This window comes from Equus caballus, chromosome 14 (assembly GCF_041296265.1).
Source record: "Equus caballus isolate H_3958 breed thoroughbred chromosome 14, TB-T2T, whole genome shotgun sequence".
Taxonomy (NCBI): Eukaryota; Metazoa; Chordata; class Mammalia; order Perissodactyla; family Equidae; genus Equus; species Equus caballus.
Window position 1 is genome coordinate 13,539,066 of NC_091697.1, and position 16,804 is coordinate 13,555,869.

At 40.4% G+C, this 16,804-nt stretch overlaps 1 long non-coding RNA gene across 12 annotated transcripts in view; it reads left to right on the plus strand.

Moving 5' to 3' along the window:
• Positions 1–364: 364 nt before the first annotated feature.
• LOC138917404 (uncharacterized) overlaps positions 365–16,804 on the plus strand; it is a 30,190-nt gene continuing 13,750 nt past the window's right edge. For 3 of the 12 annotated variants that reach the window (XR_011425353.1, XR_011425354.1, XR_011425351.1), the window contains exons 1-5: positions 456–625; positions 1,588–1,756; positions 1,904–2,108; positions 2,662–2,717; positions 12,702–12,799. This is a non-coding gene — a long non-coding RNA (uncharacterized lncRNA). Of the gene's footprint in view, positions 626–1,587; positions 1,757–1,903; positions 2,109–2,661; positions 2,718–5,035; positions 5,116–12,701; positions 12,800–16,804 lie in introns of all 12 variants that reach the window. The other 9 variants (XR_011425357.1, XR_011425358.1, XR_011425356.1 and 6 more) reach the window with 6 other exon arrangements.

Here is a 16,804-nt window from a genome sequence, read left to right on the forward strand (position 1 = left end):
TAATTTAACTACTTCAGTCGTCATGTCTTTTTCTTTTTACAAAGTCAATTTTCCTACCTAACTCCAAATTTTTTTCACACCATCTAAGTAATATTTTAATATTTTCCATATCCAATCCGTATTCAAATTTCCCCAATTACCTCCAAATGACTTATGAAAAAAATGCTATTTTAATCGGGAGCCAATAGCGGACTACCCTTTGCATTTGACAGCAGAGTTCAGGCTTAACCCTTAACCTCTTCGGGCTCGGAGGACCCTGGGCAGGAGAGATTTAAGAACACCGTCCTCCCGCTTTCGCGGAAAGGCCAAAAGTGACTTGAAATGTAGACGCGGAGGCCTATGGGAAATGTAGTTTTAAATAGGTGAGGTTCACCGCCTGGACTCTGGGAAGGGGACGCCACGCTCCTTCTGCGCATGTGCAGCCGTAGCCTCCTCGTTTGTCTTCTCAGGACTCCAGAGAACCGTTGGGGAACTTTGGGGTGTGCTCGGAAAATGCAGGGTGCGCACCGAGGGCGAGGGACTAGCTGGGAAGGGTGTGCCTGTGCTTGGGGATGGGAGCAGGAAGTGTCTGGGACCTCGTCGCCCCCCGCGGCGGTGTATAAACCCGGGCGGGCCGTCAGAGCGGGTAAGGCCGATGGGGGAGACCCCGGCCCTCGGGCTGCCGGGGGGCGCAGGTGTTCGGGGCGGTCCGGGATGCCCGAGGATCGTGTGACCAGCCCGCCTGCAGCCCGACCGGAGAGAAGCCCATGTCGGCGGCGGTGGGTGCGGGAGGGAGGAGTGCGTTTATCAGGCGGACGGTGACCGTGGGTCTGCGGTGGAGCCCGAGCTCTGGAGCACTACAGGCCCGGTCAGTGCCAGCTCTGTCACCTGTTAGCAGGGGCGACAGAAGGAACCTGGGCGAGAGTCAGGGTTCTCATCTATAAATATTAATAATGATTGTTTCACGGCGACGTTTGGAAACATAGATCACTATTTTAGACAAGTGCCAGGTAGGAAGCCTTAAGTAAGTGACAACTGCTGTTATAGTTAGAGGACGCTTTGTTTTTTTACTGGATAGTTTAATGTACCCTGACAACCACTTCACCAGAAACCGAGGCTCGGGTCGGTGGCCCGATGTGCTCGAGTCAGGAGCTCCCAGCCAGGGAATTTGGATTCGAGGGCAGGTGTGCTTGGCTTCAGTCTCAGGCTTTGTCTGATGTCACACCTGCCCAAGACTGGCATTACAGCCTTCACAGCACTTAGGAACATGGCCTGTCCCTGCGTCCCCAGGGATGTAAAGGAAAGGATGTGGATGGAATCCCACCATGTGTCACATGTATCCTGGGATTTCTAGTGTCTCTTCAGGTCCCTTGGGTCAGACAGAGGTGCCTGGCCCCCTCTGCATTGTCAGGCTTTCTGTCCTTGAAGTCTGACGTTATAATGAATTCTAAGAGTCAGCCTTTTTGCCCCTGAGATGAATTTATTTCTCAGATCCATGTCCCAGTTGCCTTGAAACAAACCAGCCCTTGTGAGGCAGGAAGCAGGGGGCCTCTGTGAGGGAGTCTTACCTGGAAGAGAGCGCCCCTCTGACCTTAGACCTCTCTCCAGAGCTTCAGAGCAGAGACAAGAGCCCAGAAAGGAGCAGATGCTAGATTTGCAAGATCAGAAGCAGGTCTTGATCCTCCTGCCCAGAATGAACCAGACTTGATGATGCCACCTTCAGGAGCCACCACACTGTGTGACAGTGGGGCATTTGGGCCGTCCCTGGGAAGTACAGGTGAGCTGGGGTGGCCCAGGGGCAGGCTGCTCAGGAAAGGCTGCTTTGTTGGAGAGCCGTGAGGGCAAGGTCTGGGGGTAAGGGACAACCAGGGAGAGGGAGGAAGTTCTGTCTCCGGTCCCCTTAAATGGCCCCCGCTATTTACAGATGCGCTGCTGTCACACATGTCCACCACCACATGTGACATTAGTGACGTTATCCTGATGTCACAGGATCCAAGAATGATGATCTGTGAAGAGTTTTCCAAGGTCACCTACTTCTAACTCTTTTGAAAGATTTAAAGACATTGGGCCTGAAAATTTCAGTGACTTGTCCAGGGAAACGCAGTTTGTGACAGTTCGCTCTCTCACAGGTAAGTTACCAAAAGCATCTATCGAAAGGGCCTTTTGAGAAATACTTCCCAGCTGAAATGAACAATTACAAATTCCTGCCTTAAATCCTCCCATCTCTTTTACTAGGCTTTCCGTGGATTGTGTATACCAGGGGTTGAATAATATTACTGAGAAAAATAGATAAATGATGCATACTGAGCATTTTTCTGCTAAGTTAACTTTAATGAAGGAATAGTGTCTTGTCGTTTGGCGTACTTTAATTCAACTGATCGGTTGTTTTTATTTCTTTCTGTTATCCAGAAGGACGCATGCGTTATTGTTAAATCAATCGAGTAAAGTTTATGTTCACTCAGTAAAAAACTGCAGATTTCAGCTCCATGGTCATTTCAGAATCACACAAAGACAGGTGTTGCTGCCTGTCCATGATCCTTCTTGTGCCTTTTCAAGGCCCAGAGGGCCCTGTGCCTATGGGGAGGATGATCCCCAACTGGGGTGCTGAGATTTGAGGAGGTGAATCTAAGAGCTGTAAGACAGCTAAATCTCAGGACCCCTGTCTTCTTTCTGTCCCCTCAGCTGAACCACAGTCCTCTGTACTCGCCCAGGAGCCACAGAGAGTGAACATCCCTCAGGTGAGCTCTTTATTCATTCCCCACTTTATATTGTAATGGATTTATAAGGTTTAGCAGGATCCATGCATTAAAGGAAAAGGAGAAGTTGAAATAGTAGAAATCAAGTCAGTCTTGAGGAAAAATATAGCGTGTTTTACTATTAATTGTGATGTTGGCTGTTAGCTTTGAGTGGGTAACCTTGTCAGGGTAAGTAGTTTCCCACTAAGCTACCTGTTTCAATCTCTTTACTTGTGATTGGGCTATTCAGATTCTCTGTTTCTTCTTGATTCAGTTTTGGGAAGTTGTATGAGTCTTAGAATTTATCTGTTTCTTCTGGATTGTCCAGTTTGTTGCTATATAGTTTTTCATAGTATTCTCTTATAATCCTTTATATTTCTGTGGTATCTGTTGTAATTTCTCCTCTTTCGTTTCTAATTTTATTTATTTGAGCCTTCTCTTTTTCTTAGAGAGTCAGGCTAAGGGTTTGTCAATTTTGCATATCTTCTCAAAGAACCAGCGCTTTGTTTCACTGATCTTTTCTACTGTTCTTTTTTCTTTTTTGGTTTCAATTTCATTTATTTCTGCTCTGATTTTTATTATTTCCCTCCTTCGGCTGACTTTGGGCTTTGTTGGTTCTCCATTTTCTAACTGTATTTTAAGATTGCTTATTTTAGATCTTTCTTGTTTTTTTAAGCTGGGCCTGTATTGCTATGAATTTCCCTCATAGGACAACTTTTTCTGCATCCCATATGAGTTGGTATGGTGTATTTTCATTTTCATTTGTCTCCAGATATTTTTGATTTCTCTTTTAATTTCTTCAATGATCCATTGGTTGTTCAGTAGCATGTTGTTTAGTGTCCACATATTTGTCACTTTCCCAGCTTTTTTCCTGTAGCTGATTTCTAGTCTCATAGCATTTTGGTCAGAAAAGATGCTTGATGTGATTTCAATCTTCTTAAATTTATTGAGGCCTATCTTGTTTCGAAACATATGGTCTGTCCTTAGAATGCTCCATGTGCACTTGAGAAGAATGTGTATTCTGCTATTTTTGGACAGAATGTTCCATATATATCTATTATATAGTCCATCTCGTCTAGTTTTCCATTTAATTCCACTATTTCCTTGTTAACTTTCTGTCTGGATGATCTATCCATCGATGTAAGTAGACTGTTGGGGCCCCCTGCTATTATTATGTTGTTGTTAATATCTCTTTTTAGGTCTGTTAATAGTTGCTTTATGTACTTTGGTACTCCTTTGTTGGGTACACGTATATTTATAAGTGTTATGTCTTCTTGTTGGAGTGTCCCTTTTACCATTATATACTGCCCCTCTTTGTCTCTCATTGCCTTTTTTATCTTGAGGTCTACTGTGTCTGATATAAGTATTGCAATAACTGATTCTTTTGTTTGCCATTAGCTTAGAGTATCATCTTCCGTCCCTTCACTCTGAGCCTGTGTTTGTCTTTAGAGCTAAGAGTGTTTCCTGGAGGCAGCATATTGATGAGTCTTGTTTTTCAGTCCATCCCACCACTCTGTCTTTTGATTGGATAATTCAATCCATTTACATTTAGAGTGATTATTTATATATAAGGGCTTAACGCTGCCATTTTATCACTTGTTTTGCAGCTCTGTATTTCCCTTGTTTCTTGTCTTGTGTATTTTGGACTGCCAGTTCAGTTTGGTAGTTCTCTATGATGGTTTTCTCAGTTTTCTCTTTTTTGTGTGTGAGGAAGACTGGCCCTGAGCTAACACCTGTAAGCAATCTTCCTCTTTTTTAGCTTGAGGAAGATTGTTGCTGAGCTAACATCTGTGGCAATCTTCCTCTGTTTTTTGTATGTGGGATGCCAGCACAGCAGGGCTTGATGAGAGATGCATAGGTCTGTGCCTGGGACCTGAAGCTGCAAACCCTGGGTGGCTGAAGCAGAGCATGTGAACTTAACCATTATGCCACTGGGACAGCCCCTCAGTTTTCTTTTTTTCTGTATCATTTGTGTCTCTGTTCTGATTATTTGTTTAGTGGTTACCATCAGGTTTGTATAAAAAATCTCGTAGATGAGATATACCATTTTCTGATAGCCTCTTATTTCCTTGGTCTAAGCCAGTTCCATCCCTTTCCTCTTCCTCTGATTTGTTGGTCATAACACATTCTGTTTTGTGTTGTGATTTTGTGGTTAAAATCACAAGATTATAGTTATTTTTGATGTTTTCCTTCCCTTTACCTTTCATGTCATAATTAAGTTTTTGCTAACCTCTTCTGGTAGAGAGCTGCAATTTTCTGACTTTGGCTGCCTATTTATCTCCTTGCTCAAGGCTTTGTGAACTCTTTTTTTTCTTTTTCAGGTATGAAGGTCTTCTTGAGCATTTCCTGTTTGGGGTGTCTTGTGGCGATGAACTACCTCAGCTTTTGTTTATGTGGGAAGGTTTGTATTTCTCCACCATATCTGTAGGATATTTTTCCCTGGATAGAGTATTCTCGGCTGAAGGTTTTTGTCTTTCAGAATTTTGAATATCTCATTCTACCTTCTCGTAGCCTGTAAAGATTGTGCTGAGAAATCTCCTGAAAGTTTGATATGGTCTTTGTAAGTTATTTTCTTCTGCCTTGCTGCCTTTAAAAATATTTCTTCTTTGTCACTGACTTTTGCCAGTTTTACTACTCTATGCCTTGGAGTAGGTCTTTTTACATTGATGTAATCAGAAGTTCTGTTAGCGTCTTTTACTTGTAATTCCAGCTCCTTTTCCAGGTTTGAACAGACTTTCTGCTCCTTTCTCCCTCCCTTCTCCCTCTATAATACCCGTAGTTTTTATGTTGCATTTCCTAATTGAATCAGATATTTCTCAGAGAATTTCTTCGGTTCTTTTTAGTCTTAATTCTCTCTCCTCCTCCATCTGAAGCCTTTCTATATTTCGGTCCTCCAGATTGCTAATTCCGTCTTCCATAACGTCAGCTCTGTAATTCAGGGTATCCAGATTTTTCTTTATCTCATTGTGTTTTTCATCTCCAACATTTCTGATTGGTTTCTCTTTGTAGGGTCAATCTCTTTTGTGAAGTATTCCCTCTGTTTATTAATTTTATTCCTGATTTAATTGAACTATCTGAATTTTCTTGTAACTCGTTGAGTTTTTTAATGTTAGCTATTTTGAATTCTCTGTCGTTTACATTGTAAATTTGTGTGCCTTCAGGATTGATTTCTAGGTGCTTTTCATTTTCCTTCTGGTCTGGACTATTAATATATTTCTTCATACTATTTGATGGGGTTGGTTTGTGCCTTCACATAGATAGTATCTGGTTGCAGATTCCACCTGCCACCACTGGAGGAGGTTCAGGAGCTGTGTATTCTGAGCCTGCTGTGATCCCTGGTGTCTGTGCTTGTCCTTTGGAATCTATGCTGACAGGACCCATCTGCGATTGCCTGCTTGTAGCTGCTGCTTTGCTAATGTACGCACGGGCACTCTAGACGGGGTCCCTTGCCCTGGCTGACTGGCTGAGCTTGTGAGCCCAGCAGGGGGAGGGGCACTTCTTTTGCATGTGCCATCCCGTGGGTGTTCTCTGTTTGCCCTCGCTGTCTGTCCTCCTGGCGTGCTGGCTTCATGAAGACAACCCCACAATAGCTTAGCCTCCTCTGTGGAGCTTTCCTATGGGATGTGAGGGAACTTGGAGAGCGAAGGCATTCCTACAGAGTCTCCCCCCAGGCCCCTCTTTTCTCAGAGCTGTGCATGGTCCTGTGCCCTAGGTCATTGCTGGGGAGGGAGAGGAGATCCCCTTACTTCCTCCTCCTTCCTCCTGGGGGGTCCAGCACCTCCACCTTCAGGCATTTGGCTGCATGGGTCTCTCAGATGTCTTTTGTGTTGTGTGCCTGTCCTCTGTTGGTTTATGAATGTCCTTTTCATTCTTTCTTAGGGAGGAGAGTCTAAGGGAAGAGCTCACTCCGCCGTGATGCTGATGTCATGCCTGGTCATTCTATTTTTAAGTTTTTGAGGAATCTCTGTACTATTTTCCACAGTGGCTGCACCAATTTACATTCCCACCAGCAGTGTATGAGGGCTCCCTTTTCTCCACATCCTCTCCAACACTTCTGTTTTCTTTGTAAAGATTGGCACCTGAGCTAACATCTGTTGTCTATCTTTTTTTCCTTCTTGTTCTCCCAAAACCCTCCCAGTACATAGTTGTATATTCTAGTTGTATATCCTGGCTGTGCTGTGTGGGATGCCACCTCAGCATGGCTTGATGAGTGGTGCCGTGTCCAGGCCCAGGATCCAAACCGGCAAGACCCTGGGCTGCTGAAGTGAGTAGCGCACACGAACTTAACCACTCGGCCATGGCACTGGCCCCTCTCCAACACTTCTTATTTCTTGTCTTTTTAGTAATAGCCATTCTGATGGGCATGAGGTGATATCTCATTGTGGTTTTGATTTGTATTTATCTAATAATTAGTGATGTTGAACATCTTTTCATGTGCCTGTTGGCCATCTGTATATCTTTGGGAAAATGTCTGTTCAAATCCTCTGCCCGTTTCTTGACTAAGTTTGTTCTTTTGTTGTTGAGTTCTTTATATATTTTGGATAGCAACCCCTTATTGGATAAATGATTCGCAGATATCTTCTTCCAATTGCTAGGTTGTCTTTTCATTGTATTGATGTTTCCTTAGCCATACAGACGCTTTTTAGTTTGATGTAGTCCCATTAGCTTATTTTTTCTTTTGTTTCCCTTTCCTGAGGAGACATATTCAAAAAGACACTGCTAAGAATGATAGCAAAGAGCTTACTGCCTATGTTTTCTTCTTTGGAGTTTTACGGTTTCAGGTATTACATTCAAGTCTTTAATCCATTTTGAGTTAATTTTTGTGCATGGTGTAAGATAATGGTCTACTTTCATTCTTTTGTGTGCGGCTGTCCGTTTTCCCAACAGTGTTTATTGAAGAGACTTTCCCTTCTCCATTGTATGTTCTTAGCTCCTTTGTTGAAAATTGGCTGTTCCTAAATGTATGGGTTTATTTCTTGGCTATCAATTCTGTTCCATTGATCTGTGTCTGCTTTTCTGCCAGTATCGTGCTGTTTTGATTAATACAGCTTTGTAGTATACTTTGAAATTAGGGAATGTGATGCCTCCACCTTTGTTCTTTTTTCTCTGGAGTGCTGTGGCTCTTTGGGGACTTTTGTTGTTTCCAGTAAATTTTAGAATTCTTCTTTCTATTTCTGTGAAAAATGTCATTGGGGTTTTGATAGGGATTACATTGAATCTGCAGATTGCTTTAAGTAACATGGACTTTTTCACTATGTTGATTCTTCTAATCCATGAGCACAGAATATCCTTCTATTTCTTTATGTCTTCTTTAATTTCTTTCAACAATGTCTTATAGTCTTCAGTGTATAGGTCTTTCACCTCATTGGTTAAATTTATTCCTACCCACTTAATTCTTTTTGTGATTGTAAATAGGATTGTATTCTTGATTTTTTATTTCTGCTCGTTTGTTTTTAGTTTTTTGATGGATTCTTTAGCGTTTTCTATATGTAAAATCTCATCATCCACAAGTAGTGACAGTTTTACTTCTTCCTTTCCAGTTTGAATATGTTTTATTTATTTTTCTTACTTGATTGCTCTGGCTAGGACTAAGAAGGGTGAGCGTGGGCATCCTTGTCTTGTTCCTGCTCTTAGAGGGATAGCTATCAGTTTACACCATTGAGTATAATGTTAGCTGTTGGTTTGTCATATATGGCCTTTATTATGTTGAGGTACTTTCCTTCTATAATTATTTTATTGAGAGTTATTATCATAAATATGTGGTGAATCTTGTCAAATTCTTTCTCTGCGTCTGTTGAGATGATCATGTGATTTTTATTCTTCATTTTGTTAATGTAGTTTATAACATTGATAAAGAATACTGTTGTAATCCTTTGTATTTCTGTTATATTGCTTGTGATTTCTTCTCTGATTTTATTTATTTGAGGCTTCTCTCTTTTTGTCTTATTCTACCTAAAGGTTTGTCAATTTTGTTTATATTTTCAAAGAACTAGCTCTTAGTTTCGCTGATCTTTTCTATTTTCTTTTTACTCTCCATGTCATTTATTTCAGCTCTGATTTCTAGTAGTTCCTTTGTTCTCCTGACTTTGGGCTCTTCATTTTTCTTCTTTTCTGATTCTGTTGGATGTATTGTTAGATTGTTTATTTGAGATTTTTCCTGTCTCACAAGGTAGGCCTGTGTTGCTAGGAACTTCCCTCTTAGTACTGCTTTTGCTGTATCCAATAGATTTTGGTACACTGTATTTTCCTTTTCATTTGCCTCCAGATATTTTTCCATTTCTCCTTTAATTTTGTTGTTGTTCCAATAGTTAATGAATAGCACGTTGTTTAGGCTCCACATATTTGTGACTTTTCCAGCTTTCTCCTTGTGGTTGATTTCTAGTTTCATACCATTGTGGTTGGAAAAGATGCTTGATATCTTTTCAGTCTTCTTAAGTTTATTGGGAGTTGTTTTGTTTCCCAACAAACAGTGGATCTTTGAGATTGTTTCATGTGTACTTGAGAGAAAATGTATATCCTGCTGCTTTTGGATTGAATATTATATATGTATCTGTTCAATTCATCTGGTCTAGTGTTTCATTGAAGATCAACGTTTCTTTGTTGATTTTTCTCTCTAGAAGACCTATCCATTGATGTAAGTGGGGTATTAAAGTTCCCTACTCTTATGGTGTTGCTGTCAGTTTCTCCCTTTAGATCTGTTAATAGTTGTTTTATAGACTTTGGTGCTTCTACGTTAGGTGCATATATATTAATAAATGTTATGTCTTCTTGATGGATTATCCCCTTTATCATTATATAATGCCCATCTTTGTCTCTTGTCTTTTTTGGCTTGCAGTCTATTTCGTCTGATAGAATTATGGCTACACTCACTTTCTTTTGGTTGTCATTTGGTCGGAGTATCATCTTCCACCCCTTCACTCTGAGCCTATGTTTTTCTTTAGAGCTGAGATGGGTCTCCTGGAGGCAGCACATTTTTGGGTCTTTTTCTTAACCTGTCCAGCCTCTCTGTCTTTTCATTGGTGCATTCAATCCATTTACATTTAGGATGATTATGGATATATAGGGACTTACTATTGCCATTTTATCTTTTGTTTTATGGTTGCTCTATATTTCCTTTGTTTCTTTTTCCTTGTGTTTCTCACTACAATTTCAGCTTGACGGTTTTTGGTGATGTGTTTTTCAGTTTCCTCTTTTTTTATGTTTCGTGACTCTGCCTTAATTTTTGTTTTGTGGTTACCATGAGGTTTGTATAAAAGGTCTCACAGATGAGATAGTTCTTTTTCTGCTGATGGCATTTTTGCTTCATTTGACTAGGCAAGTTCTGTCCTTTTCTTCTTCCCTTGCTATTTTTGTTGTCAAAATTCTTTCTTTCTGTATTGTGAATTTGTTACCAAATTGGAATGGTTAATGTTATTTTTAATGCTTTCTTTCCCTTTAACCTTTGCATCATAATTGTTTACTAACATGTTCTGATACAGAGTTGCAGTTTTCTGATTTTATCTATTTATCAACTTGTTTAAAGCTTTGTATCCTTTGCCTTTTCATTTCAGACAGGAGAGCTCTTTTTGACATTTCTTATAAGGCAGGTCTAGTGGCGATGGACTCCCTCAGTTTTTGTTTCTTCCTCACACTTTATTTGTCAGCTGCAGCAGTGGACCCCCAGCTGTCGCAGCACCCAAGGACACAGAGCTGATTATTACAGTGTTGATTAATACAGTCCCTAACTAGCTCTCAAATACTTGTACTTTTCTGCATCCTTTCTGAAACCGCCCTAGTCGAAGTAAGCAACTAAGTAACTGGATGACTTTAATGACCTCATGTCTCTGATCCTCAATTTCTTGGTTTGTGAAATGAGGCAGTTAGAAGGAACACCAAGTTTCTTCCTTCTCTATATTCTGTGATTATCAGAATCTACAACTATGGAGAGACTCAGGGAAAAATCAATTCCAATGTTTTGGGAAACCATCTCACTTTCTCCATTTAAATTAACTCTTGGGGTGACTGAGATTGTGCCTCATATCCTCTCATAGCACTGCTCGTAAGGACAGTCTCAGAATCTTCAAGACAACTTAAAAGAAGGCCCTTTCTCTTAAATAGGAATCTGCCTTATGCCATGTTTTGAGCTGTAGAAAATATTTTAGAATGAGATTCTAGTGTTGGTAACAAATTTATCTACATTGCTAATTCATCTGAAAGCTCCTATTCTTGAAAATGTCCCATGTGGGGGTAAAGAAGTTCCATGTAAAGGTTTAGTCCATTTTTGTTGACAATCTCTTGAGTGGATGTTAAAAACCTGGATAACAGGATAATGTTCATGGAGATTGGGGGGAGGGACAGTGATGAATGAGTTTGGTTGACTTTCAGCAGTAGTAAGGTCAAAATGAAAGCATTATAAAAGAAGAGTAGAGATTTAGGTCAGGGCTTTCTATGAAAAACAAGTAAAAACCATAAGCAGATGGAAAAAGTTTAAGTGACACAGTATGGCAGATTCCACTGATGAGTTTAATAGGCAGCCATTTTAGTGGCACAGAGAGTAGACTGATTCAAGGGACAAGAACCAAAAAGCAAGGGGTCCCATCCTGCCCTGAGGATTATTTTGTTCTGAAGTGTGTTAGCCCAGCTGAGTGAAGACCTGGGGAGGATGTCGTAGATCCTCTAAAAGGGGCATCCATCAGCTGCAGGAAGATGTGCCATCTCTCCCCAAAGCTCATTAGCAGATTGGAAGTGGCATGCTGCATTACTCTGATTAGCATTAATTTTATAATTCTAGGCATAGAACTTTCCTCCACATGAGTCAGCCTTCACACAAAAACACAGACGCACATGGTGTGGATAAAACACAAGTAACCTTACTGCTGCTTCCCATCTTCCAAGGACCCAGTGGGAAGGAAAACGTGGTTCCCTAGCAAAGAGGGGAGTTAAGGGCTGGAGTTTTCCAGCTCTCCAAGCTGGGTGCAGGTCCCACAAATCGGGGAGAAGTGCAATGCCATCTTTCTGGCAGACCAAGACTTTGGGAAAACTGGGTCCTTCTGATCTGGTTAGGGAAGACGCAGTACTTCCAACAGCCACTGCAGCAAGGCAACAGCAGCATTACAAGTGAGATGAGGAACGTTACCTCAGAGCCTCCCAGGGAGAGAGCATTGAGGCCCCTACCGTTTATTGGGATAACTGGTTCCTGGCCCTTTGGAAAATACCCAGTCATCCCAGGGCTAGACTTCTCAGGAAAAGTAACTTGCCAATCCCTTTAAAATTTGCAGCTAAAACCTATCTACGCTTTTATTTGTTACATATATTGTTGGGGCTTCATTTCAAACTGCTATATTACAAAACTGTGTTTCAGATAACTTTAAATCCATGGCAGTGACTTTCAAATTCTTTTGATGGCAACTCACAAAATAAATCTATAAATTATTTTTTATCGTAAATCAGTATATACGCACACACACCAAAGGAATATAAAAATTTTATGAAACTGTTCTTACCTTTTTACGTGTAATACACTCTAATATTATCTATTCCATTTTGTTTCATTGTTTTTTAAGTGCTTGTCACACTCTCTAGAATTATTTCATAATCCACTAGTTGGTCAGGACCTGCAGTTTGAAAAGCACTATTTTAAAATTATTGCTTCCAGGTACCCTAGCCGGTAGTCTGGTATCCAGATTTTTAAAAGGCTTATTAAAATGCATCATCAAAAAGCAATATTTGCTAAAGGACCCTCAGTCTCTATAAAGAGCACTCTCTTGGGGATTCCAACCACAAGTTACCAGATAAATAACCAGCTTTCCTTTGCAGAACTGAGATGTGAGCTCAACACCAAGTAAAAATGACATAAAATCAGAACAAAGTTGGAAAAGGAGGACCACCTCCAAATGCAATATGTGGTCCTTCTGGGAAACATGACGCAGCCTAGAGTGAGGTGAGGGGGACAAAACAGAAAAAAAACATTAATGGAGAAAAAATCAAGCTTGTAACTTCTGTCTCCAGGCTTCACAAGGTGCACTTGTACTTCCAACCCTAAGAGACAGAGTGATGTTCAGCATGACTCCATAATCCTGTGGCCTTGAGAACCTCAGCAGACATCAGTTAAGTCATTTAAGGATAACTGCAAATTAAATTAGTTCATCCTAACTCTATATGACTCCACTCATAGTTGGAAGTTAGTATATTGATAAGGAGATCTGATCGGTGGTTACCAGGGAAAAGGGGGGGTGGGGGGAGGGCACAGAGGGGGAAGTGGTGTACCCACAACGTGACTAACAAAAATGTACAACTGAAATCTCACAAGGTTGTAATCTATCATAACATTAATAAAAAAAAATTAGTTCATCCTAATTACGCAAAAATGATAAATTCAAATAAGCAAGGTAATTCAATTCTGAATTAAAAATTTTTTCAATCACTTGACATCTCAAATCAAAGCAAATGGGTAATGTTACCAATTATATCAATTCGACTCTATATTTCAATACATAAACATATGATGAACAATTAAAATTCTTATGTGATATGCATTTAACTTGTTAACATTTATGCTACAGTAGGGAACCACACTCGAGAAACAGGGCCATGTCCTTGAAAACCAAAGAAGGTTATCACAAAAGAGTCTTTGTAAGAATCCAGCAACAGGATGAGTCCCCAAAATCTATTAAATAAACTATCCCACAGGAAAAGTGAGGCAGATCACACTAGTAAAGGCAACACTATGGAAGCTTATGCAATAGTTATCAAGGGAAACATTTGATACATAATAAAAATATTTAGTTTTAGGAAGCAGTATGATAGGCTCTGATATGGTTGCACTTATGAGTACAGGACTTTCATAGGAAGGAAAGAAATGGAAATTCACTGAATGTTTGTGTTTTGTCATGCATCACTAAATACCTTCGATTACATTATAGCATTGGAAACTAGGAAGCAGAAATGTGAAATAACTTGTTGTAGGCCACACAGTAATAAATGACAGAACTAGGACTTAAACTCCATCTTCTAATTACACATCCATTATTCTTGTCACATCAATACCACTTTATCCTGAACTAGTACTCAAAATATGATAGTGCTTAAAATATTTGCTTAAGCATTTCTTAGGATTTCTGATCAAGGTCAATTCAAATTCCAATTTCAAGGCTAATGAATAAGAAAGTGACCTTTAAAAGGAAAAAAATACGTAAAAAATATACATGCATTCCGGGTGGCATCATGAATCTTCAAACTTTCGATATTCTTTGTGTCTCGTGTAAGGATGAAAAAAGTTATCTATTGCTGTATAACAAACCACAACAAAGTAGAGTAGCTTGAAACAGTAACTTATTCTTGTCTCTTATTGTTCTGTGGATTGGCTGGGATTCGCTGGGCAGTTCTTGCTTGGGGTCTCCTAGGAAGTACAGTCAGATGTCAGCTTGGGCTGAAATCCTCTTTGCCTCTATTGTGCTGGATGTCAAGATGGTTCATTTCTGTGTTTGCTGAGGATGCTGGCTGTTATCTTATTCGGGGCTGCCAACTGGAGGGCCTGCATGTGGCCTCTTCGTGTGACTTGGGCATCTCTCAAAGTGGTGGCTGGGTTCCAAAAGAAAGCATCCCAAGAGGATATATTCCAAAAGACCAGGCTTCTTACAGCCTAGCCTCAGAAGTCCCAGAAAGTCACCTCCACAGCATCCTATTGGTTGAGCCAGTCACTGAGGCCTAGGGGGAGGGATGTAGACTCCATCTTTTGATATGAGAAGCAGCAGGCAATAAGGGAGGGAGGGAGACTGCCCATCTCACCTTAGTCTTTAGCCTCCCATCTGGCATCTCTACTTTACCCAACTGAGTTAGAAGGGGAAATAGATGATACAACTACAATAACACAAATTATTGTGTGGTGTTTTCTCTATCTCTTTGGCACTCTCTCTTTCTCTGGAAACACAGCACTTCTTGAATGAATGGATAAATGAGTCTCTCCCTTTTCCTCTCTACTCCTTTTTTGCCTCCTCACCTTTCTTTTCTTCTTTTTAACTGCAGATGAAAGGTTAAAAAAAAATGTGTTAAGCAGCAGCATACTCTAATTAGTAAATCTTATAGTTAGTTTCTACTCAGATCTCCCATTTCATGTCTACCTGCCCGATTCAGTCATCGTCCTATCAGGGAAGGTGATAAGAATGCAAGCAAAGGAGAGAAGAGAGGGAAAAATGGGAAAGCAAAAGTAGATTATCGAGGGAAGAAGGAAAATATAAATGGGAAGGGAAATAAATCAGGAGCACTGAACACCGTTAAGCCCAAATGGCTGAAAAGACAAAGGGAAAGAAGCAAATTTTTCCCTTATGATGCTGCATCCATCCCTCCTTCCTTTCCAATCCATGGCCGCCATCGCCAGCCTAGTCTAACCTTATTTCTTAATGCCTGAATTTTTGCTATATCATCTTACCTAATCTCCCTGCCTAGTTTTTACCCCTTAGAAATCATCAAAAATGGGGCCAGCCCGGTGGTGTAGTGGTTAAGTTTGTGTGCTCCTCTTTGGCGGCCTGGGGTTTGTAGGTTCCCATTCTGGCACAGACCTATACACTGCTGATCAGGCCATGCTGTGGCAGGCGAGCCACGGATGAAATGGAGGAAGATGGGCACGGATGTTAGCTCAGGGCCAATCTTCCTCCAAGAAAAGAGAAAGAAATAAAATAAAATAGATCATCAAAAACACTCCTTTCCTCATGGTGCTCTCAGTTACAAAAAAAGAAAAGAGAACACTAAATGACTTCTGAAGGATTAAGTCCAATAGAAACATTTTAAGAATTTTCATAATCTGACCTAACTTTCCTTGCCACTCTTGTTTCTCAAGTCTCCCATATGTGAAACTCTTTACTCAGCCAGAGCACTCTACTCAATGTATCCAAATACACAGAAAAATGAGACTAGATCTCACTATTACATCATGAAAAATACAAAACCTGAATCAAGGAAAATAACAGACAACAAAAATATTACATTACAGAAAGCAGTGTGGTGACATTATAAGCTTCTAATTATAGCGCTTATGGTCCAGCTCACTTCTCATGAATACAGCCTTCTCCTTTTGTCTTCTGTCCTTTGCTCTAAGGATCCTATCACCAGGAGCATTCCCCGCCGCTCTCTGCCTTCCTAAATCCTGTCTCATCAGGACCCACAACATTAACTGACTAATTTGGAAGACGTGTGATTAACAGAATCATTCTGGACCTGAAGTCCCTTGTTAACACTACAGCATCAGATTTGATTCTCGATGGACACCAAGTCACTCAAATTCCATCTCAGTTTTTACTCTGTAGATTTGTTCAGTATACAGTTGATTAAAAGACCATTCACCCCAGTTTGGTAGATAATTCAACCAGCCTCCAATCCAAAGTTTGTACAACTTTGATTTGTAGTAATTACAAACAGTAATTACAGAAACAGTTAAAACATTCATTGCTAATATTGTAACTCTTTGGGAACCTGATATAAATGCAGTTTTAAAAAAACAGGATACTTGAAGATAGTAACGTACACCGTGATTAACAAGATTTTGTGGTGAGAGTAGTTTATTGTCAGGTATAATTAAAGCTGTAGATGCTATTCTGAAAGTACAGACTTTAGGGGGCAAGGGAAGAGAGTTTTTGAAGCAAAGTACAAATTAGGAATAATTACAGTGATGGTTATGGAATGTCAACATCCATTTCATCATGATGAGCTCAGTCTCCTTCAAAATTCACTTGAGTCCGGGAGAGCATTAGTGTAAGACAAAAGGCAGCTTTGGGAAAAATACCTTTGAAGTATTAAGGAGTAGAGTGATTGGCAGTCAGCAAACATAAAAATGGACGAAAGAGTAAATGTCTTGATCACCTACGGAAAGTGTACACTTGAAGTATCTTATTAAAAAACCAGTTTTCTTTTTCATGTCCAATGTTGAATGCACCTGCAATTGTTGTTTTTTAATCTATTTTGATCCCCAAACTGGATATAACTAAATGTTTTATGGGAGTCTATAAAGGTGATGAAATTATAAAGAAAAGTAAGTGAAAGATTATCAGACAGGAGAGTGGAGGCTTCTGGGGTGATATCAACATTGTATGATTTGACATGAGTGGTGGGTCTGTGGG